Source organism: Periplaneta americana, chromosome 5, assembly GCF_040183065.1.
Source record: "Periplaneta americana isolate PAMFEO1 chromosome 5, P.americana_PAMFEO1_priV1, whole genome shotgun sequence".
NCBI lineage: Eukaryota > Metazoa > Arthropoda > Insecta > Blattodea > Blattidae > Periplaneta > Periplaneta americana.
Genome location: NC_091121.1, coordinates 69,893,646 through 69,917,233, shown reverse-complemented (window position 1 = coordinate 69,917,233; position 23,588 = coordinate 69,893,646). Strand labels below are relative to the sequence as shown.

At 35.7% G+C, this 23,588-nt stretch overlaps 1 protein-coding gene across 1 annotated transcript in view; it reads left to right on the top strand.

The window, feature by feature from the left end:
- Positions 1-23,588, top strand: part of LOC138699819 (protein Wnt-5b-like) — a 2,020,855-nt gene that overhangs the window by 994,606 nt on the left and 1,002,661 nt on the right. The window lies entirely within an intron of this gene.

The following is a 23,588-nucleotide window of genomic DNA, read 5'->3' as shown; positions in this document are numbered from 1 at the left end:
GATTAATTACAGGTTCTAATTGTAATTCTTCCATTACATCTTCATTGCGTTTGTGATCCCATTTCGTATATCCCGCTGTATATCTCATAAATTTCATTTCATTAGCCGTTATTCTGCTTTCGTCTTTCTTCCTCAATGTCCATGCTTTTTAACTTAAAACTTAAATTCAATAAAAATAATAAGAAACAGTTTATTCCTCGTCCAACCAATCATTTTGGTCTATCCATTCCAGCTTTGAACATAGAGCAGACTACAGATAATATAATTTGACTCTCTTCTACAAAAGATCATTATTAGTTTTATGATTTCTTATTCTTTATAGAAATAATACAATAAAAATATGGACAACAAAAATAGACAATTTTCAGCAACTATTATTAGGGGTAAGTCAGGGATGTTCTCTCTACCCAACAATTTTTAATGTGTATACAAGAATGGTTGATTGATTAAAAATAACATTTTGTATTGAATGACACAAATTTTACAAAATTATTATTTGCATATGATCAGCTAATTATAGGACGTTCAGAAAACGAAATACAAGGAGTAGTTTTTAAATTAGCTAACATTATGAGAAAATATAATATGGGGATATCAACAAACAAAACAAAAGTTATTGCTTACAAGGGACCAATACCAGTCAAAGCTAAAATAGTAGTAGCAGATATTAAGGATATCACATCACGTGTAACGAAAACAAATATGGAAATGAAAAAATTAATAAGTCCCGATATTTCTGTGGCAATTTTCAACTTACTTTAGGGGAAAGAATGAAGAAAGAAACTATATTGAAATTGTATAAAGTAATAGCTTTGCCCCTATTGCTTTAAAGGAGTTGACGCTGTACATTGACTGCGTCTCAAAAGAAGGGAATAGAATTGGCTGAGATGAAATTACTCCGAGAAATAACAGGATACATTCTTATAGATAAAGTATAAGCGAAATCATAATAAAATACAGAAATAACTGGAAAGATCATGTGATGAGAATGCCAAATACGAGGATTGCAAAATCAGCTCTACACTACAACCCAACAAATCGCAGAAACTTTGGAAGACCAAAGAAGAGATGATGAGAACAATTCTAGGAGTTGGAACAGGCCACTTAGGCCTACATCCTGACGTCAATGATGAATTGAAAAAGTTTGTTCATGTAAAATTGTATAAGATGGCACAAAGCTCAAGAGTTTGGTGTAGCCCACAATTCATTGTCAAACTCCTATTGTTAGTTTTGTGTTCATTATTAAATAGCTTAATTTTCATTCATCAATAGACCTATAAATATTTGATTGCATTTATTAAACAGTTTTGTAAACGGGGCGCATAATACGCTATAATCGATTTATATTTACCCTGGATTGTCTTTTACTTAATTGCGTTACATAAACGAGGGCTGATTGTACTAGTATTACTGTTATTTTCTCTGAAATTTCTAAAAAAAGTTACATAATATATACCGTATCATGATTTATTAGCCGTCAGTTTGTAAAACACTGTTGCAGATTTTGCTTTCGTGACAAGTTCATAAACTAAGTTTCTTTTTTATACATTTATTCGGAGACTATTTTGTTTTTGTTTTGTGAATTGATTTATGGACCCCATGCAACGACCTGGCGGACCCCCTGAGGTCCGTGACCTTAGGATCGAGACTGACTAAGTAGAATACAGGCGGCACAGAACCACTCTCTTGGCCGGAGGTTTACAGGGGGTGATATCTAGGCAGGGTACTACATTTATTAAACTTCCTCGCCACGCACTGATAGTTCATTTGACTTCTAGAAAGTGGGGCTCCAGGTTGGGGCAATCTAAGGTCAGGAAAAATATGTAGGCTCTCGTATAGCCCGTAGCATCAACGAAACATTATCGAATTTGCTTTGTCATCGGCGGCTTCGGATTGCTTTTGTTTGCAACTGGTACATTACGGAGTTTTAACTTTTGAAACTTCTCTCTCCTATATATCATCTTTCTTTAGATGCTCCACTTTACGTCCCTTCCTATTGCTTCCTCCTTTACCTTTGTCCTTGTTCTTTTTTTCTTGATTCTATCTTATTTTTGTTTCTCACTTCCGTCTCGTCCTTTGGTATTGAGCTCACTGTATCTCTTCTTCCTGTATTGCTTCCCTCTTTTTTCCTGTTTTTCTTCCATATTCTTTCTGTTCTGTTTTATTTTTCTTAATCTACTTCCTCTTCTTCCTTTTCTACTCCTATTTCCTTCCTATTCTACTCCCCTATTCTTCATGTTCCACTGTTCTATTCATCCTATTCTACTCTCATCTTCTTCCTATCCTATTTCCCTTTTCTCCCTATCCTACTTTCCTCTTCTGCCAATTCCATTTCCATCTTCTTTTTATTCTACTTCCCTCTTCTTCCCATTCTATTCCCTTTCTCCCATCTCCTCTTCATCTTGTTCTACTCCTCATTTCTCTCTTTCTCTTGTATTTCTTATTCATACCTCTCCTCATTCTCCTCTTAATACTTTTCCTTCTTTCCCTATTACAGTGATTCATCCTTTTTCCTCTTCTTTGACCCTCTTTATACTCGTATGATGATGAATGAGTGGAACAAAGTAAATTCTCTCCGGCACCGGGATTTGAACCCGGGTTTTCAGCTCTACGTGCTGACGTTCTATCCACTAAGCCACACCGGATTCCCATCCCGATGTCGGATCGAATCCTCTCAGTTTAAGTTCCACCTCTTGGGTTCCCTCTAGTGGCCCACCCTCTGCGGTCATTTATTCGCCATTCTTAAATAGCATGCCTATAGCTTTCCTGTTATAACACTACAGAAAACTGTTTAAAAGGAAACAGTGAAGAAATCTCGACCACATGCTAGCATTATTGTCTGTTTTTATGTATACATTTTCTTCCATTTAATTCGGAGAGCGCTACAGTTTCAAAATTTCAAGCAACCACTGAACTCTTGAAGATTTATCACTAGGCCGAAAGTCTTAATACTTTTTGCCCATACACGAGGGGATTTGCCTGTGAATTTGGGTTTGCGTCTATAGAGTCCTTAATAGGCCTACATAAATCAAAAGAGACTCCCTCCCTCACCAAAAAGGGACAATTTTTTTTTATAAATAGAAAGATTAAATCCATTAATTTTGATTACGATGATGATGATTATGATGATGATGATGATCAAAATAAAAGCATACAGAATTCAGTGGCCAAATCGTTTAAGATGGGTGATGAATGAACATCATAAGAAAAACGAAGAGATGACATATATGTTCTTCTTCAGAGATAACTAACGTTGTAATGCTGATGACTATTACCCACAGTCTGAATATATATTTTGCACAATGTTTCTCTTATGTAGACCCCCCTGAAGACTGCGGCCTTTGATAACTTTTGTGAAGGGAGTAGTTATCCGATAATTTTGTCTAGATCATGGTTATTTTACATGACATAAATCTGTGAAACGGTCATCCCAGTGTATAGTTTTTTCGGAAAAAGCATACTGGAGATTTTTTGTCCACTATCTTAATTTATTGCTTTCAATCAACTAAAACAACAAACTTGGGATCTAATGTAAACAAGGTAATCACTACATCACTGGGCAAGTTTATGATTATGATGATAATAGTAATGTAGGGGCATATGGCCCCTTTTTCATTATGGGCTAGGAAAACTATGAATACCGATGGTAACCCCGCTATTCTTCCATTTGTTAGACAAAAGTTTTAATTGCCCCAGAGTTTATCTCTTTGTCAGACACGATGTTTCAACAGAATATCATGCAGTCGGCTGTCTAGATTAATGACAAGTTACCAATGCAATTCATTAATCACTGAGCCCTTGCACCATTAATTTTCCACCTTGCGATCATAAAATGCATCCATGCTTCAGTGTCACAAGACAGCTGACTCATTGCGGATCCTCATTCTTGAAATGTTTTCTAAGTACGCTCTCTGTGTTAATAGAGAAGCAGCAGTCCTCTCCCAGGAGACTCGACTGGCAGTCATCTTCACTTTGTGACGAGTTTATTATAAATTCATACTGCACTGTCAATCATTTGGAACAATTATGATTCATCTTATCCCCACACCATTATGCAATGTAGGCGATGCAAGTAGGAGGTTGGTCATCCCAGGTTTCTTATTCAGTTCTTCCTCGTTTTCTTTTCATATTATTTTTTTTTCTTTTCCTAATCTTCTACATTTCTTCCATTTTCACCGTCTCTTCATTCTCAGATTCCCTTTTTTTCATTTTTATTCTTCTATATTTCCTCAGTTTTTTCCCTTTCTTTGTTTCTTACCTGTTTTCCTTTATCCCTCTTTCTTTTAATTTCTGTCCACTTCATCGAGTTTCTTCATATTTTTCCTCTCAAAAACGTTTCTTCTTGTGCTCACAGTCTTTTTTCTTTTGCTTTTATTGCAACCGTCTTTTTAACGCAAATAAGTCTATGCTGAAGGGTCATTTGAAAGAAAGTATAAAGGTAAGCGTTCACTACATCCAATCACACTCATCGGACGAATCGCACGGATCGGAAAAAGACTATCTTTGCTATAATTGTTATGTAACCGCGTTCACTACTTCGTATCGCACGCATCGGCTCTCGGTAAATCCGTCCACGTTTCCCGGATGAGCAACTTTTCCGATGCGTGCGATCATGGTCTTCTTTAATAAGTCAATTTTAATTGCTCAACTGTTACTATTATGTTGTGCCACGTTCAGTGTCGTGCCAAAATGGCAGACGGAAAACTTATTTCGCTTGTAGAAAACTGCGAAGAATTATATAATTTGAGACATTCCCATTACAGTAATCAAGTCGTTTCGTATATATATATATATAATGTAACCAATAACTCTTTAGTTTCTTCGTCTTCAATTACGAAGAATGAAACAATTACAAATTCTTATTCGCTAACACTCATGATTAATAGACCTAACCTCAAAATTCCTCTGTTTTCAGCAATGTTAATATCGTAGTCATATGTTTTAAACAGCTGATAGAGAATCCGATGAGACGATGAGGTAGAGCCTTTACAGTGAACGCACTGCAATTAAAATATCCGTTGCGTGCGATTCGTACCAGGAGTGCGATACGATATAGTGAACGCTTACCTTAAGGCTGCGGTCACATTGGAGGCAAGTAAAATGTAAGCGCCTGCGTACCAAAGCGTGCCTGAAGAAACAAAATTAGTGGATATCTATTTGAGACTATTGGTGGCGCGCGCAAGCTTGTGCACGCTTGTTCACCCGTCTCCGCCGATCAAATAAATTTGTTTTTTTTTTTCTAGCACGCTTGTCTGTGTCACGTGATATTTGTAGCTGTTTTTGTAACTGATTTTTTCCACAATGGATGTTGAAATACTAATAGCATGTATTCAAGAAATAAGGGCAATTTGGGATGCATCTTGTAAGGACATTCTAAAATAATTAAAGAATAACTCTGGCTGTTTAATAAAAATCGGGAAAAATGTGTTTATATTCTCTATCTTCCTCCCTGTTCTTAAAATATTCGTTCACCCATTCATCCCTTAATGCATCCTCACCTATCATTAAAAACTTCAATACTCCATTTTCTAACACTAAATGCTCTTCATCCGAGGAATCCTTTCGACAACTAGACTGGAAGTGGAAGAGATTACTTGCATCCAATGTGACCACACTTCCAGAGCAAGCTTCTAGGCACGCTTGGGCACGCAGACGATTCCATTTTACATGCCCAAGCTTGCCTCCAATGTGACCGCAGCCTAAGATATGAAAATGTACAAGATTCAGCTTCAGCTGTCAATTGAATAAATGAATTGAATTCAATTGAATGAGGTACATAATTTTTATCACTAGATCCCGGATGATTAGGCATTTATTTTGATTAAAATAGGCAGGCATATAGGCACTAAAATAGTAAAAAGAAGTAGGCAGTAAAATAGACAAATACTTAATAAACTCTCCCATATAATACTCACTTTCCTTGGTTACATGTCACAAGAAGATGCTTTTTTAAGTTGTCAACTGTCATAGTGAGCCGCCTGTCAGAGAGAACGTTTTTCATGATGGAAAAAGATCTTTCTACTTCTACTGAAGTTTTTGGAGCAAACTTAAAACAACTTATTTCAGAAAGACTGTCTCTACTTTCTTTCAGAGATCAGGAAAAACCGACTGTGTATTGTCTCAAAAAGAGGGATGTGAGAAGCGATAAGAGATTTCAAAGTACGCGTGTCTTGTGCGTGCAAGCGACAACAGTAACGGGACCTGGAGACTTGCTTTTAATGCTTTCCTCATCCCCTTTCTTTTGCTGGTAAACCCCGAAGTGACCTGAGCACTGAGGGTTATACTGTTCAAACATCTTTGTTAAGTAACATAAAAGATGGAATCGGTAGAGGAGAAAAGTTTACGACTTCTTGGAAGCATATGTATTGTGGAGAATAAGATTCTCAGCAAATATTTGTGTGAGGTGAATATATATTCTTAATTTATACAACCGTCCTTTTTTGTTTTTTGAAATAATTTATGTTCGGTTTATTTTAAATGCATTAAAAATATAGAAAATGTACAATAACGACGTAAAAAGGCTAGAAAAGGCATTTAACCTTAAAATAGGCAATGGGAGCAAAAATAGGGAAAAAAGACAAAATAAAAATTGGGCCTATCGTCCTCAAATGTGTGGAAACGTGTTTATCTCTATTAGGTTTTCATAAATACACTTAGCTTAAAAAAGGCATTTTGCCTAACGTCCGGGCTCTATTTATCACATTCTTTCAAGGGCTCTTAGGAGTTATCTTAACCTTTGTGCGAGCTCCGAACCTGTGGCCACTTATCGCACTTCGTTTGCACTCTCCCACTCACGGGACTTGGGTAAATTTTGCAAAGGGAAAAACCGAAAGGACCGTGAACTAGTAGAACGCTAAGTGGTGAGGTTACCAAAAACAAAGAATGTTAAATAGTAACATTTAAGGTGTGATATTTAATTGTCTCACAAGAAATTGATTTAAGTAAATTGAAATTTACAATAGGTTATGACTTACAACAGCTGTCTCAAGGTTAAAACTGCAGTGGACAAAGCATCGTTAGTCATTGCGAAACCAAAGGAATCCGATCGTAACTGTTAACCTTGAGACGCTTTTGTGATAAGACGTACACCCACATAACCTTTGATTCATAACATGTTATTAACATATTATATTTCTCGTTATGCATCCGTAAAGTGTGTGACAGTGTGAGAAGTCTCTGCATAAGGAAAATAGAAGTAAGCTTTCTGAATTCAGTGGCTGAGCATTTAACACTTCTTGATGCTTTCATTCGCTGTAGCAAATGGTTACGCTCAATTCCCTGGATGCCAGAATATTGAGATTCATGTTTAAACATTTAATGCCTTGTGTTTCTTACAGTTCACATTATGTCCACATATCAAGCACTCAATCTTATTAGTTTCGCTGTCTGTAAACAAATAATCTTTTTCCATACTTTCTCGTAACGCATAATTTTCAGATTTCCTAACCATTCTAGGCAGAGCCATTTCTCTACGAACGCTAATGGAAAGCAATGTGTAAGTGTAAGTGACCGAGTTCATATTACGCTGTGTTTGACGTCACTGGCACGAACATACCTGAACGTTTATCTAGCTTGCCGTCGCCGTGAGGGCAGTATTATTCCGGAAGGAGCGAGGTCTGCCCGATTAACTCATGATTGAGACCGCTGACTTACAATTTAAGATAAACATGGGCATCGTGCCTCACTTGAGAATTAGTGCCTCACTGACCTTCACAGAGCTTATCGCTCTGAGTGACGTCATCTTCACAGTCCTCGTTCCTCCCTCACGTAGCTCCTAGGCGTGGGCAGGTTCTATATCAGTTTCATAAGCAATATCAGTGGTGGCATAATGACATTATCAAAGCAGTGTGTGCGCGTTAGAAAACGATTATTTCATGAGAAATGGGAGGAAGAGTTTTTTTGCTGTTTAGAAGGGGAGAACAAACAATGTATGTTATGCTCGAAAATCCTATTAGGCATTAATAAATTTAATATACAACGACATTACTCCTTATGTCATAAAGAACATGCTGAATTAGAAGGCAAGACAAATTAAATGTTATTTTTTCGTGCTATTCCGAAGAAAATTTATGATCATAACATTTGCATAGTATACTAAATACGACATTATACCTTAAACACGCTGCATTAAAAGGTACTAGAAATTAAATGTTGTTTGTACGTATTATTTCCAAAATAAATTTATAAAAAATATCAAATGTGCGTAGAAAACTAAATATGATTTTCTGAAATTATTTTAGGTCGAGAACGTGCAAATCTATTAAGTAATCTTGATAAACGCCAGAATATTCAAGAAAATAAACGTAAACAACGCGATGGAATATTATTAGCTAGTTATGCAATTTCTCGCCTGTGATTTAAATCAATTCAATGATGGAGAAATAGTAAATAGGTTTATGATTAAAGCTGCCGAATTAATTTGCCAAATTGAATAAAAGTTTTCCAGTCTCTCACGTTAATCAAGCGCTTTCCTAATAATTCCCCACTGACCGCCTTAGCGATTACGATAAGGTGACGCAGTTCTCAGCAGTTTATATTTCCCATCCTACTTTGCAGTCTCCTCTCCTAGTAAACAAACTATTTCAAATCGAGTGCCTCACGTAACCGAAAATTGTGCCCATGTATGATTTAAGATCATGAAAATGTTCAGTAAAGTAAAAAGATATAGATAAATAAACTAGAAATAAAACTTGAAAATGCAATCGTTTTGAATTGAAATACAAGTGTCGCCGTAAAATCTGTAGAGAACCCTTCAAAGCTAACATACAAATTTCCTTAATTTTTTTATTGGTTATTTTACGACGCTTTATCAACAGCTATGGTTATCTAGCGTCTGAATGTGGTGAAGGTGATAATGTCAGCGAAATGAGTCCAGGGTCCAGCGCCGAAAGTTATTCAGCATTTGCTCTTAATGGGTTGAGGGGAAAACTCCTTAAAAACCTCAACAAGGTAACTTGTCCTAACCAGGATTTGAACCCGGACCCGCTTGTTTCACGGTCATGCATGCTAAGCGTTACTCCAGAGCGGTGGACTAATTTTTGTTATTGGGACTCCAAATTTACAACAATGGCACGAATTGTTTTGTTATGGTCCCTCTTGCGCCCACCTTAAACCTACGACTTCTGTAGCCCTCAGTTTGTATGTTGTTTTGTAATAGGGGATAGCCGGTTCATAAATTGTCCTTCTCCTTGATAAACCAGCTCAGGTTGATTGTTATGAGTCTCGAACAGAAAGGCTTAATTAAATTTCTATAAACCCAAAATCGTATTAGCTTGTAGAGGTAACCCCTGGCGTAAGCAACCCGCAGGGCATATTCTTTAAGGTCGTTTTTCCTATTCTATATGAAAAGTTATTAACAGGCTTCGAGACTTCGGACCCAATAGAGCAGTTCAGTGAGAAATCCGCATAACGGCGTACTGAGTATAGTGGTAAAGCGTACAGTGGGTGGGAGTACTGTAGAATGAATGCCAACAAATACGCAAAGGAAAACGCTCTGGACTTGAAGGTTCTGACGAATAATTTGGTTTTCATACAAACTGTGTCTGAAACTATTACACGGTTAGAAAAGTCAGAGCAAGAGATGCCGGAAGCCCTCAAATTAATTTAGAAAATGATGCAGAGGATTAATGAGACATCAAGTACACCGGTTACTGAACGTGTAAAACAGAAGTGGAAATCAATTTTATGTAAAAATAACGGATATGGAATATTGTGTAACATAAACAGCAAATTAGTGGACATAGAGTCACCCGAGAATAAAGGACTGTCTCTTAGAGATTGCAATGTTGTTAGGTTTTTTCGTTTTGCTCCTATCACGTCACGCGACGTATATCTCAGCTTTCTACAGTACAGACTTTGGCAGATAACCGAAAAAGACTTACGTTTGAGACACTGATAATGTATCTTGTAGTAGGTACATTGCAATTCGGTACTGTAACTGCACTTCCTAAAGACGACCAATAGGATGAATGAAGAAATTAAAATTGCTACATGCTTATTTCCACCATTAACACTGTGTATAATTAAACACAAGTGTTTATAAAAGACAGGAGAATAAATGCTTTTCACATTCTTTTGACATTATCATTGTGTAATGTAGGCCTATATTTACTTTCAGAATGTACATATGTGTGTTTCCCCATACTACCGTACTCTACTCTAAATAGCAAAGTTGTTACCTCAACACATCTCTGTCTGCCTGCAGCGAGTCAACAACACATAGTGCATGCACAGTAAACTTATTGTATCGGATCCAAAGTCTCGAAGCCTGGTTATTAAACTTAGCAGAGCATGCTTGACGTGCAATATCTCCTGGTTCTGTAGGCGTTTGGATACGTATGTTGTAGACTATACCAAATATTCCATGATTATCTTTATCAAATTATTTAGAGAATGTCATATACAGAGTGAACTGTAAGTAATATTATTAATTTTAGGGGGTTATTGTTTAGTCAACTGTCCCAAGACAGGTCTGAACCTCACAAATAATACCAGCAAGGCACCACTTATGAGACAACTAGGCAGGACATAATGGGATAGGATGGCTAGTTCCATTGCATACATCGTCGACTAGCTATATATTGCACTAATCAGACTTCAGATGCATACAAACAATTGTTCTTCCTCTGACGCATATCGTCAAGTGAGATGTACTGCCTGATAATAGATGTACATACTAGACAGAACCTCAATCAGAAGTATTCAGGGCGTTATTGTTTGATATATTTAAAACAAAAAAGTTTAATACAATTTTGCTCGTTTTTGCTTTCTTTTCGAGGTAAAAATGTTTGGATGAAGCATTTCATAGCGTGTTTCGGAGAAGTCATTGATTAAATTCCCAATGTGCTCAGTCAATTTAAGAGAGCAGTGCGTTATAGTAATAAATTATTCAAAGAATTTTAGTTTTTCCCTTTAAAGGTGCAGAAATTTGATCCGTACAAACATAACATTGTAAAATTTTTTTTACAGAACGAAAAGGTACATTTGTGCGGATCAAATTTCTCCTCATTTGAAGGACAAAACTAAAATTCTTTCAATCATTTATTATCATAGTACACTTACTTACTTATTTACTTACTTACTGGCTTTTAAGGAACCCGGAGGTTCATTGCCGCCCTCACATAAGCCGCCATTGACCCCTATCCTGAGCAAGATTAATCCAGTCCCACCTCCCTCAAATCCATTTTAATATTATCCGCCCATCTACGTCTCGGCCTCCCCAAAGATCTTTTTCCATCCGGCCTCCCAAATAACACTCTATATGCATTTCTGGATTCGCCCATACGTGCTACATGCCCTGCCCATCCCAAACGTCTGGATTTAATGTTCCTAATTATGTCAGGTGAAGAATACAATGCCTGCAGTTCTGTGTTGTGTAACTTTCTCCACTCTCCTGTAACGTCATCCCTCTTAGCCCCAAATATTTTCCTAAGCACCTTATTCTCAAACACCCTTAACCTATGTTCCTCTCTCAAAGTGAGAGTCCAAGTTTCACAACCATAAAGAACAACCGGTAATATAACTGTTTTATAAATTCTAACTTTCAGATTTTTTGACAACAGACTAGATGATAAAAGCTTCTCAACTGAATAATATCAGGCATTTCCCATATTTATTCTGCGTTTAATTTCCTCCCGAGAATCCTTTATATTTGTTACTGTTGCTCACAGGTATTTGAATTTTTCCACCTCTTCAAAGGATAAATTTCCAGTTTTTATATTTCCATTTCGTACAATATCCTCGTCACGAGACATAATGATATACCGTGTATTTTCGGGATTTACTTCCAAATCTATTTCTTTACTTGCTTCAAGTAAAATTCCCGTATTTTCCCTAATCGTTTGTGGATTTTCTCCTAACATATTATTATCATAGCACACGACTATCTTAAATTGACTGAGCATATTGGGAATTAATTATGTAACTTTTCCAAAATAAGCGAATCAATTTTTCGTATAAAATCATTTTAGCTCGAAAAAGAAGCAACAATGGGAAATTTGTATTAAACATTTTTGTTTTAAATATCTCTAAGAGTAACCCCTTGAAATTAATGACATTACCTGTTATCTTATTTTAAATCCACCACCAACAGAAGCAGGCTTCCAATTACAGGTGGCTTACACAGATACATACACAAAATACATAATAAGAAAAAACAACAAAACAAACAACACAAACGAAAGAAAGAAAATACATAATGGTAATAGATGCTAGAATATAATATTACAGTTAATATAGTGCCAAATGTCAATATAATGATGCAAAATTATTTAAAAACTAGAGTAAAAACATTATAATACACTTCTTCATAATTTAAATATCTGAGGAAATACAATGCTTTTTAATATTGTATGAAATTTTTCAATTGTTAAACTGAAATCCAATTGGGAATCACAGTTTAAAGACAGAGAGTTGTAAGTATTACACATAACAAACAATGGAGAGTTCTTGAAGAAAACAGTTCTAGGAATAGGAATAATAAAAGGTTGCCTATGACGTAATTCTGTTCTTTTTACATTGAACTGAAGGAATTTAAGAAAATCACAGTTATTCAATATACCGTTAACAGTCTTATAGAGTAAAATTTGGCCATTTATTAATCGTCGAGATTTTAAAGTTTTATAATTAAATTAAAAAAGTAACTGATTATATGAAATTGCTTGTCATAAGACACGTGATGTTTTTTAAAATATAAATAACGTAAAAATCTTTTCTGTATCCTTTCTATTTGCATCTGATGGGACTGGAACTGAGGTGACCATATTACAGACGCATACTCTAGCTTACTTCTAACCATAGTTTTATATAGAGTATCAATAGTATTTATATTTTTTAATTCTTTTGTATTTCTGATTATAAATCCTACTACTATTGCTACTCCTACTACTATTTCTGCTCATTAAGTAATTTTTTTTATCATCTTTTGCCCTCGAACATTCATAATGTATATTATTATTATTATTATTTCCGACGCTGTTATCTGCCATGGCTGCTATTCATAGTGCAGCAGCCGGTCGGCCAGTTACGTAACGCCGGTCGTCGATTATCTGCTACGCGCCGAGGCGAAGTGGGCGGAACTCGTCCGGGCGGTCTACGAGAACATACGCGGAGACCTGATATCGCTGTTCACGCAAAATAACCACTTCCTTGTTTATTATTGTGTACTACCATTTCAATACAGGGACGAAGTCTTGCTTCGAAAGTTTTCGGAATGTGATCAAGCAATAATTCTGAGAAATGGTCCAGATCCATTACAGACGCAAAACTTTACTAGAAATTATAGGTTATACGCAATTCTCCGAAAATAACAGCATTTCCGAAATGACAAAAAAGACATGTAAAATATAAATAGATACATGTATCTACAATGTGTTTCCGTTTGATGTTTAATAACTGAAGGACGATGAACTTGCTCAACATATCTACAATTGAACTTTTAACCTCTTTGTTTGGGCAATTATTTATTACAGAGTGGAAGTGAAATAACCCTGCAGATTTTTATAGCGAATAACTCATGTTGTATGTAACATAAAAGTGTAATATCATATTGGTTGCAAGTCCATAGGTTTTTCAGAAAAAAAAATCAAATATTTAATAATAAACAAAAGTGCACAATGTGCATAATAGTTCAGTGTTCATTTTCGCTGTTGCAAAACTTTGTTAAGGATTCTAGACGGTTGGTGCAGTCTAATGCATGGTATTTTCCACAGTTTTTCCCACACAATGAGCACACGCATTCTACACTTGGGTCATGAAAACTTTTGGTGTGGCATATCTTGTAGTGGAATTCGTGAACTACAAACGGGGTTACTATGTGTCTCAGCTCAAATATTTAACATCCTCTTATTCGGCAACTATTGCGAGTAGAGTCGTGATTTTTGTCCATATCGACATACACTCTAATAAAGAATATTTTATCCCTCTGGCATATTTGAATAGCGTGGACGGTTTTCGTGCAAATCTTATTAAAAAAACCACTAATTCCAAACCGCTGAACGATGCGAACAGATTGCAACGTTGTAGTCAGAGAGGGAGGTGGAAGGTAGGGAGACAAACCTGAGTTCGTTGACCTCTTATTTCTGTATTACGAGAAGAAAGAACAGTGTGTTAGCGACGATGTTGCCAGACTGCTGCAACTTCCAACTTATTTTTCTGATTAACCGTGCATTTAATCACAAAACGTAACATAGGTTTTCTTTTCATTTAAGTGTACCCTATCGTTCCTTTCAATCTGCATTTGTATTCGAAATTTTGAGTTTTTTAACATTAAGAAAACGTTCTAAAATACATGAAGTCTTTAAAACATACGTAATTAGTATTGTCACAATTTTTAGTTCATAGAAGTGAGAGTCCTAATAATAATAATAATAATAATAATAATAATAATAATAATAATAATAATAATAATAATAATAATAATAAAAACAAAAGAAAAAACATTAGCAGTAGCAATAATAGGACGAAAATATAGCAGCAAAAAACTGAAGTTACGGGATCACCTGCAAATCCCGGAGATTATCGTGCCAATGCGGGAGAGCGGAAGTCGTGAGTTAATTGCTGTTGACCGGCACTTTATACGTGGAAGTAGATATGTCTGTAATTTAGCCACAAACTGCTGACAACAAACCTAAAACATCGATCTGCTTCCGATACGGCTCGTTTCTTGGATTAGTATTGCATAATCACTTGAATTGGAAAACACACACAGAATATATTACTCCTAAATTTTAGCTCTGCCTGCTATGCATTAAGATCCCTATCTTATATTGACGGTATAAGGTACCTGGGGGTAATGAGGCCCAGCATATTATAAGACTCACTACCTAGTTTTGCCATTAGTTATACACTTTTGCAAGAGAGAGCAACAGCTCTTAAGACCTATTTCTTCTTGCATTCGAGTGAGGTATAAAGAAATTAGCTGACTTGTGTGTAGCTGACTAGCAGCATCAAAGTTATGTGTGATTATTTCTGCTTTCATTATAAAATTTTGCAAAATATAAGGAGATATTTAATCGTTTTACTGTATGTTATTAATGTAATATTAAACTATTAAATGCACGTTATTGTGTAAACATTCAGAAGTTTGGGGCTACAGTGAAACTTACTCTGATGAGCATATGAGCACTCCATAACTTAAAATTAACGCGAAGTAGCAGAGCAGGAAATAAGATCCATGAAATAAATACGTGGAAACGCCCACAAGTTCGTAGAAGTCCCTGAACTATAAAGCTCAAACTCTGAACCGCAATCTTTTTTTTTTTTTTTTTGCAAGAAATGAAGAAAATGAAAGAGTGACAATTCCTAATACAGAAAGAGCATTAGATGAGCCATCAACTTCAGGATCTGCAATCATCCAGGAGACGCGGATGTGTTCTGTCTGCGAAGAGAATTGTTGACATTTGTTGCAGATATGCATGTGTGTGTCTCTTGTGAATGTTGGGTGCACGATGAATGTGTAGGTCTCACTGAGAAAACACTGAATACTTTCTATGCCCTAGTTGTGTTCAATACTTACATATAAGATTCTTTATTGTGTGTATTATTATCTATCACAGCAGGACATAAGGCCCAGTGACATGATGTTAATTTTTATTGCTCACCTCACGGCATTTATAATCGTAAAATTATGGCAGTTACGACACACTCAGTATAATGATGTTTATGCCAAGATATAGGAAAGATTATAATTTTTGTTATTACTAGTCTGTATCTTATCTGAGAATATTACCAGGAACTTCTCCTTTTGAACTAATAGTGGACTGTATCACTTGCCCGATAAGACGTGAAGTTGCTTGCTGACTATTTCCTGGTATAGAATTGAGATAAATTTTCAGCCCTCTCATTGCAGTTCCTGTAGTATTTCAAATGATTATTGACAACCAGTGGCATATTAGATCATTCGAGAGTTCCCATGTAATCATATTTTGGAATATCAACGTAGACACATGCAAGTTTCTCTTATTTTAGTAATGTAGTATATCACGGAAACTAACATCAGTTAAACATAGTACAAGAAAGAGAGGCATTATAATTAATGTAATTGAATGTTTAAATTTCAGAAATGTATGGCTCTTCTAGTGGCAGCCCTCTAATCTTTATGAGGGGGGGGGCTTGGTAAATTGAACCCAAAGAGTTGTATAGGATCTACCCTTTCACTAATATATAAAATAGATCCCATTACTTCCAAATAGATATGTAAAATGGTCCAGTATTTTGAAATGGATACTTAAAATGGATCCCAATATAATACAACTATGGATTGGAATAAACTGATGGAGATTCTAAAGAAAATTGGTGTTGATTGGAAAGACTGTTCAATAATATTTATATGAAACAACGAGTCAGTCAGGATAGGAGAAAAAATGTCAGAAAGAAGTGAAATTGAGATAGGAGTACGTCAAGGATGTCCTTTATCACCTATCCTGTTCAACTTCTACCTGCAGGACTTAGTAAAGAACTGTTTTCAGAACATGGGAGGAGTGATAGTAGGAGAGAGAAGAATAAAGTGCATAAGATTTGCTGATGATATGGTGTTGTTAGCAGAAGAGGAAATGATACTAAAGGATATGCTACTGAGCTAAATCACAGCTGTGAGTAGTATGGGATGAAGATAGGTGCAAATAAGACGAAGACCATGGTTATAGGAAGAAAAATACAGAAGAAAAAGTTGTGAATTATAAATGAGGCAGTAGAGTAAGTGGACAGCTTCATGAGCTGCTGCTAGGAAGTCAGAAGGAGGATAGCAATGGCCAAGGAAGCTTTTAATTGAAAAAGGAACATCTTCTGTGGACATCTGGAAAAAGAACGAAGGAAGAGACTAGTGAAGTGCTTTGTATGGAGTGATATGGTATGGGGTAGAAACATGGACATTACAACGAAAAAAATAGAAGCGAATAGAAGCATTTGAAATGTGGATATGGAGAAGAATTGAACGTGTGAAGTGGACAGACAGAATAAGAAATGAAGCTGTATTGGAAAGAATAGGTGAAGAAAGAATGATGCTGAAACTGATCAGGAAGAGGAAAAGGAATTTGTTGGGTGACTGGCTGAGAAGAAACTGCCTACTGAAGGATGCACTGGGAGGAATGGTGAACGGGAGAAGAGTTCGGGGTAGAAGAAGATATCAGATGATAGACGACATTAAGATATATGGATCATATGCGGAGACTAAGAGGAAGGCAGAAAAGAATAAAGATTGGAGAAAGCTGGGTTTGCAGTGAAAGACCTGCCTTTGGGCAAAACGCTAAATGAATGAATGACCTCCATAGGGATAGAAAGCCATAAGTCAGTGCTCAGTCAATTGACCTACCTGAAGCGGACATTTTTGTCTTCATAATGGAATTATTGTTGAAAGTGTCGTATTTTGTCTACGGTAGTCAATGTTGAATTCTTAATTGAACAACATTTTAAAAAGTCTCGTTTTACGAGATTAAATTTATAAATCGAATAGCCGGATACAAAAGAATAGATGAAAAAGAAAGATATGTGAAGACTAAGGCGCAATATGTTCAACCCATGTGAGAAAATGAAAGAATGCCAGCATACCTACCTCAACCGAACCTGAAGAATGCCTACATATCGAATTCCTCGAGAGAATTTTTAATATCATCCAACAGGAAAGAGAAAGAGAGGACTTCTACCGAAGAGATGGAAAGACAGTTTGATTAATACGGAGATCGGTGCAGGTCAACAGTCGTGTTCTGTGGATGGTAATTGTGATGTTGATGTCACATTGGCCGCTGGAGACCCTGGTTCAAATGCCATAAAGTTCAACTGGAGTTTTAGCGAATACTGATTGTCTTGGGGCAGGTTTTCTCGCAATGTAGTTTCATTAATCTTGTAGCAACTTGATAAATTCTTCAATGTTACTATCATAATCATAACCCGTACAGAGTAAACTAGATAGATATAAGTTAATAAGTGTGTATGTTGAAATATATTTTCCTTTCGTTGTAATTTCGCATACGACATATATAAAAAAAAAAGCATTGTGAAACTGTAAAAAGTAAATATAAAGGCTTTTAAGGGATACATGTTTCCATGACGTCTGTATGATTGTCCGTCCGTGTTTAGCGGTTTCTCCTACCACTTGACGGGTTTTATTTCATAAAGAGTGTCTCCCAGCGAATGTCATTTTGACTGTTTAAGGTAAATTTCTAATATCACAAATCTGCCTTAAATTGTCGAGGACCTCCATAGGGAGACAACCTCAGCACGTGTGTAGTAGTTAAACGCGACAGAAATATGAATCTGTGTATGTACTTCATAAATTAATAGATTTTATACATATAATCTATATGTGAGGAGCGTAGTATCAACGTTAGATAACCCATTTTTTGCGATTTCGAGATATTGATTATTTCTCACAGAATTTTGTGTGCTGAATGAGATTCTGGAACTGTTTAGGTTCAAAAACGGACAGAACAGAGCGAAAATAGCACTTAATTGTGGGCTTTAGAATCAAAATGTAGAAAACTCCACTGTGCTTGGTTTAAATTAGAACAATTCCTTCAATAGCCAATGAGAAGCCCAATTCGTACCAACTTTTCCATCACGCATCGCGAATTCAACATGGCTGATTGTTTGTTTAATCTGTTTGTGGACTTACTTATTGGGTTATTTTACGCCGCTGTATCAACATCTCAGGTTATTTAGTGTCTGAATGAAATGAAGGTGATAATGCCGGTGAAATGAATCCGGGGTCCAGCACCGAAAGTTACCCAGCATTTGCTCGTATTGGGTTGAGGGGAAAATCCCGGAAAAAACCTCAACTAGGTAACTTTCCCCGACCGGGATTCGAACCCGGACCATCTGGTTTCGCGGCCAGACGCGCTGACCGTTACTCCACAGGTGTGGACCTATTTGTGGATGATTAGGTACTGTTTTACGTAAATTTGCTTTGAAACCGAGTTAGAAAAGACTTAGATTCAAAAGTAGGCAATTTCACTTTACGTGTGGTTTTGTTTGGTTTCAAAAACAGATAACTCCACTTCAAATATGGCTTCATTTGGTTTCAAAAACTCACAACTCCATGACTTAGTTTCAGAGACGAACAACTCCACTTTTTAAACTTAAATTTCGACCTCAGTATTAATTTTAATCACATTTTGAGACTGAAAAAATATTTCTATGATCTATGAGGATGTTAAAAAAAATGTAACGGTGACATTAGTTTCCAACGATCTAGTTTTTCGCCTCTCCTGTAAAAAAAAATCATTCATCAATAAAATAGACCACTTTGTCCATAATTATGTCTGAAATGTTAACAATGTCAGTTGCAGGCTGTAACAGCCTTCTCAATATCAACAAAGCATAACTACATAGGTAGATTTGTAGAAATCAGTAGCTATGCATTTTGTTTTTGATAATTCATAATATTATAACAACAGAAAAGAAACTACTTCGAAAAATGAGTTTCATTTATTAACCTATTTTAAGAAAATATTTCCTTAGCCCTGCTTGCTGCGAAGATTTGTTAAAAGGGTAAACGATGGATTCACTCACTCGCTGTCTTGACACTACAATAGCTGCAGCATCTGGCTGAGACTTTCGCGAAGGCTGCAGCAGAAGCAGCAGCAGAGACCGGGTCGGCGTCGCCATGGTAACTGAGATAGGCCCGAGAGAAGGAGAGAAACTTGTTTGGAGAGTAAACCTCCACGACGCGAGGAAGACGTACCCTCACCATGGTTGTCAGATCTTCCCATTTCGTGCAGGATACAGCTTCATACATCATGGGTTTGGGTTCGAGCCTTCATACCATTTCCATGAGATGCAGCTAGTCTAATTCTAAGCAAGGAGACAGTGACGGAAATGAAGTTCCTCTATTGACTATGCAGTGCAATTGGAAAGCTGAGTGGCTTCGTACATATTGATTCTGGATGTAGTGCTTAGCCGTAGTGTAGTACATGATAACCTTACGTCAGAAAAAATTTCGGTTCGATTCCCAAATGGCTTTTGAGATTTATATTCAATAGAGTTTTGACGTTCATTCGACCCACACTAAGGGCCAATTGTATTAACTGTTTAATCTTAGATCAGAGGTTAAATTGATCCTTGTTTAGCTGAACTTGGAATTTTGTGTAGTATAAAGTCTAATCTGAGATTAATTTGTCTTAAACTAAAGTCAACTTTGACTGAAGAAATTTCTCCGATTAAGTTAGATGATCCAAGTTCAGTTACTTCTTTTCTGTTTGAAGTATACGAGTGGCAGATTGTGCAAAAAGAATAACCATTATTATTAATATATATATATATGGTAAATACATTTATATATATTTTTTTTCAATTTCTTACCTTAATATACACATTCTTATATTTTATAAGGCTTTATCGTGATCAGCAGTATCAAATAACATAACCTATAATTATATTATGTTTATAACAACCATTAATTATTCATGGATATGATAGGTACATTCATAAATTTTCAAGTAACTGTATTACTGAACGAAAATTGTGGTCTTATAAAGCTTTATTATGTTTAGCAGTATCAAACACCATAACATAATTTGGAGAACGGTCAATCTTCTTCTTATTGTCCGCCATTATTTACAACGCACAAAACAAACCAGTGTCTCCAACAGAGTGTACGGAAAGTCGCCAAAAAGTAGTTGGAAAGTCGCTAGATTTCTTATTATCAACAAAGAAAGATTAAATTTTGTCACTATGAGGTGCTAAAAAGGTCGCTAAATCCCTATTTAAGCAATATAAAAGTTAAAAGAAATTGTCGTCGAAAAACAGTTAAAGTCGCTAAATTGACTACACTGAAAAACCTGTACAACATGACCCGCGCATCACATACTTCTCCTGTTTATGCCATATTGCCAAGTCCTTTTCACGTGAACTTAGATTGCATTTGAACCTAGGTAATTTGATCGCAGAAAAGTTTTATACAATAGAAGTGTCTGAACTCGGTTCACTTTCCGATCTTCGATCAAAATTGATCTTTAGTCAGGGAGTTTTATACAATTGGACCTAAAAGACCTGATATGTAGATAATAACATCATCCTTATTTTTAACTGGAACCAAAAAGAGCTATGTCACTGTTAATAATAAAATTGAATCCCGCTTAGCTCACGTGAAATTATTAGTGGACAAAGGCGGTGCTTGGTAAGTTTTCGCTGGGTACTACAGTTTCTCTCCTACCGGTATTACACTGTGTTTCATTAGTCATCATTGGTGCTATGTAGATTGCTCCCCGTGGTGCACCGATGGCAACGCCAACGACGGCAAAAAGATTCACAGTTGGCACCGCTCCAATCCTAGGTGGGAACGTTTCGGAGAATGACACAAAGCTAAGTACACTTCAAAAAAGCATTTAACAGTACCATCTTTATTGTCCCTAACCGTATTTAGTCGCATTTGTTTTGTTCTTAACTATAACTTCTACATAAACATAAAATGAAAGTAATTGATTTATGTAGGTCTACAGTATATTCTTTTCTATTATTATTATTATTATTATTATTATTATTATTATTATTATTATTATTATTATTATTATTATTATTATTATTGTGAAGTCCTAGCCATATGTTCATCATAGTGAAATAACGGGTTTACGCCTGGAAATAGGTTTCGCTTAGTACTGCAAGGAACAGCCCGCTCATAAGCAAACATTCTGATGGGGGCAGATAAAAAAGTTAAATTTTTTTCTTCCACCAAGTTAATAATGTCAAAAGAAGTGCTTATACAAATTTTGGCCACTCGACCGCAATTATGAGGCCGTCCAGAAAGTGATTTTCCCTGGGGTCGTTTACAGAAAAAAAAACACAATCGCATGGAAAGATACAGCAATTGTTGCGCTATTTGTCAACATATCCCCCATTGCAATTGAGACATTTGTCATACATGGGATCGATTTTTGTATCCTTGTGTCGTAGAAGTCAGCCGTCTGGGATTGGAACCAACGTTTGACAGCCGTCTGCACCTTCTGTCGATCCCATGATGTGACGAATGTCTCATTTCCGGTGGGCAATATGTTGAAAAATAGGTCAACAATTTCTGTATCTGTTCCAAAAAATATTTTCCAATCAAATTGTGTTTCCTTCTGTTAACGGTCCCTGGTGAACTTATTTTTTTATGGTCCTCGTAATTGCAGTAAATTTATGACAGTTAAAATTTTTTCTTGAAGAAATAGTGGTCTACAGTGAGCGTCTTATGCAAATCCTGTTAAAATGCGTAATTTTTTTTATAAGAATCTTTGATATGCTACTGCTATTTCTCCAAATATAAATACCATATGGCAATATACTGTTGAAAAATGCGTAATAATAATAATAATAATAATAATAATAATAATAATAATAATAATAATAATATTAATAATAATTTATGAGGTACAATATTGGTATTAAAGATTTTAAATGTCTTAATAAGTAAATTACTCTTGATAGCCTGATACTTAACCAATTAATATATTCATCCCATTAGAATCTAATAGAATCTAATACAAATTCTAACAATTTTATCTGTGACTGAGCTTCGGTGTTCGATGTATTTTTCAACAGTAATCTCACTAGAGGTTTTGATTTATCTAGAGAAAATCAAAACTCGAGTGGGATTTAATTGACTATTACACGATTAGAAGTATATAAACATTAGAAGTAACGAAGTATTCCAATACAATAAAATATTAATTAACTTACGAAAATACAACTGTCTTCAAATGTATTATTGTACCATCTCAATATTACAAATATTACGTTAGATGGCAGTAGTGTGTTATGCTAAGCTTTTTCTTGTTATCAGTTGTACCAACTATGGAATCTTCATTGAACTCTGTGGATGGTTACTAGTCAATAAGGCTTTGTTTGTTTCAGTTTCATTTTTATTACAACAGTTGCATTCCACTTCAATTATCCAGACCCCAGTAATCAACGTCACTTGACAGATGATTTTCAATAAATCTTAGTATTAAACAATCTCTGATATGTGACTATCCATAATATCATATAGCAGAAACTATAACATAACCTAAATAATATAGGGGAGAGTCGGGTAGTATCGGACATCGGGTAATATCGGACAGTGAGTTTCTTTCATCTACCACACGATGATAGTACCTGATTGACAGGTTACGTTTCTGTGATGTCGCATAGAGAAACGTAACCATGTCATTCAGGTACTACCATATGGTGGTAGATGAAAGAAACGCACTGTCCTATACTACCCGACTCTCCCAGAAAAGTTTTAATTAGGGAGATGAAATAAACAAGAAAAGTTTTAATTAAGGATGATGAAAAAAAATAAACACGAATAATTTTAAAAGAAACAATTATTATTGAAAGTACAATTTTCAAATTTGAATGTTTTAGTGGTTGGTGGTTCAGTTGATGTTATATTGGACATGTGCGTAAAAGAAGTGGAACTCGTTGATGTACATGGTGTATTCCTCAACTTATTCAGGATGATGCTCTTCATTTATTGGTAAATAGGGTTTCAGAGAAGTTGCATAGCTGTGACCAGTGATCTTTATTAATTCTTGTTCTTGAATGCCAATGCGAATCATATTTGACGCCCAAACCAGTGCAGTTTGAAATGTTGACAAACAAAGAAACAAATGCTAGGGTAGTGATAAAAACAAACA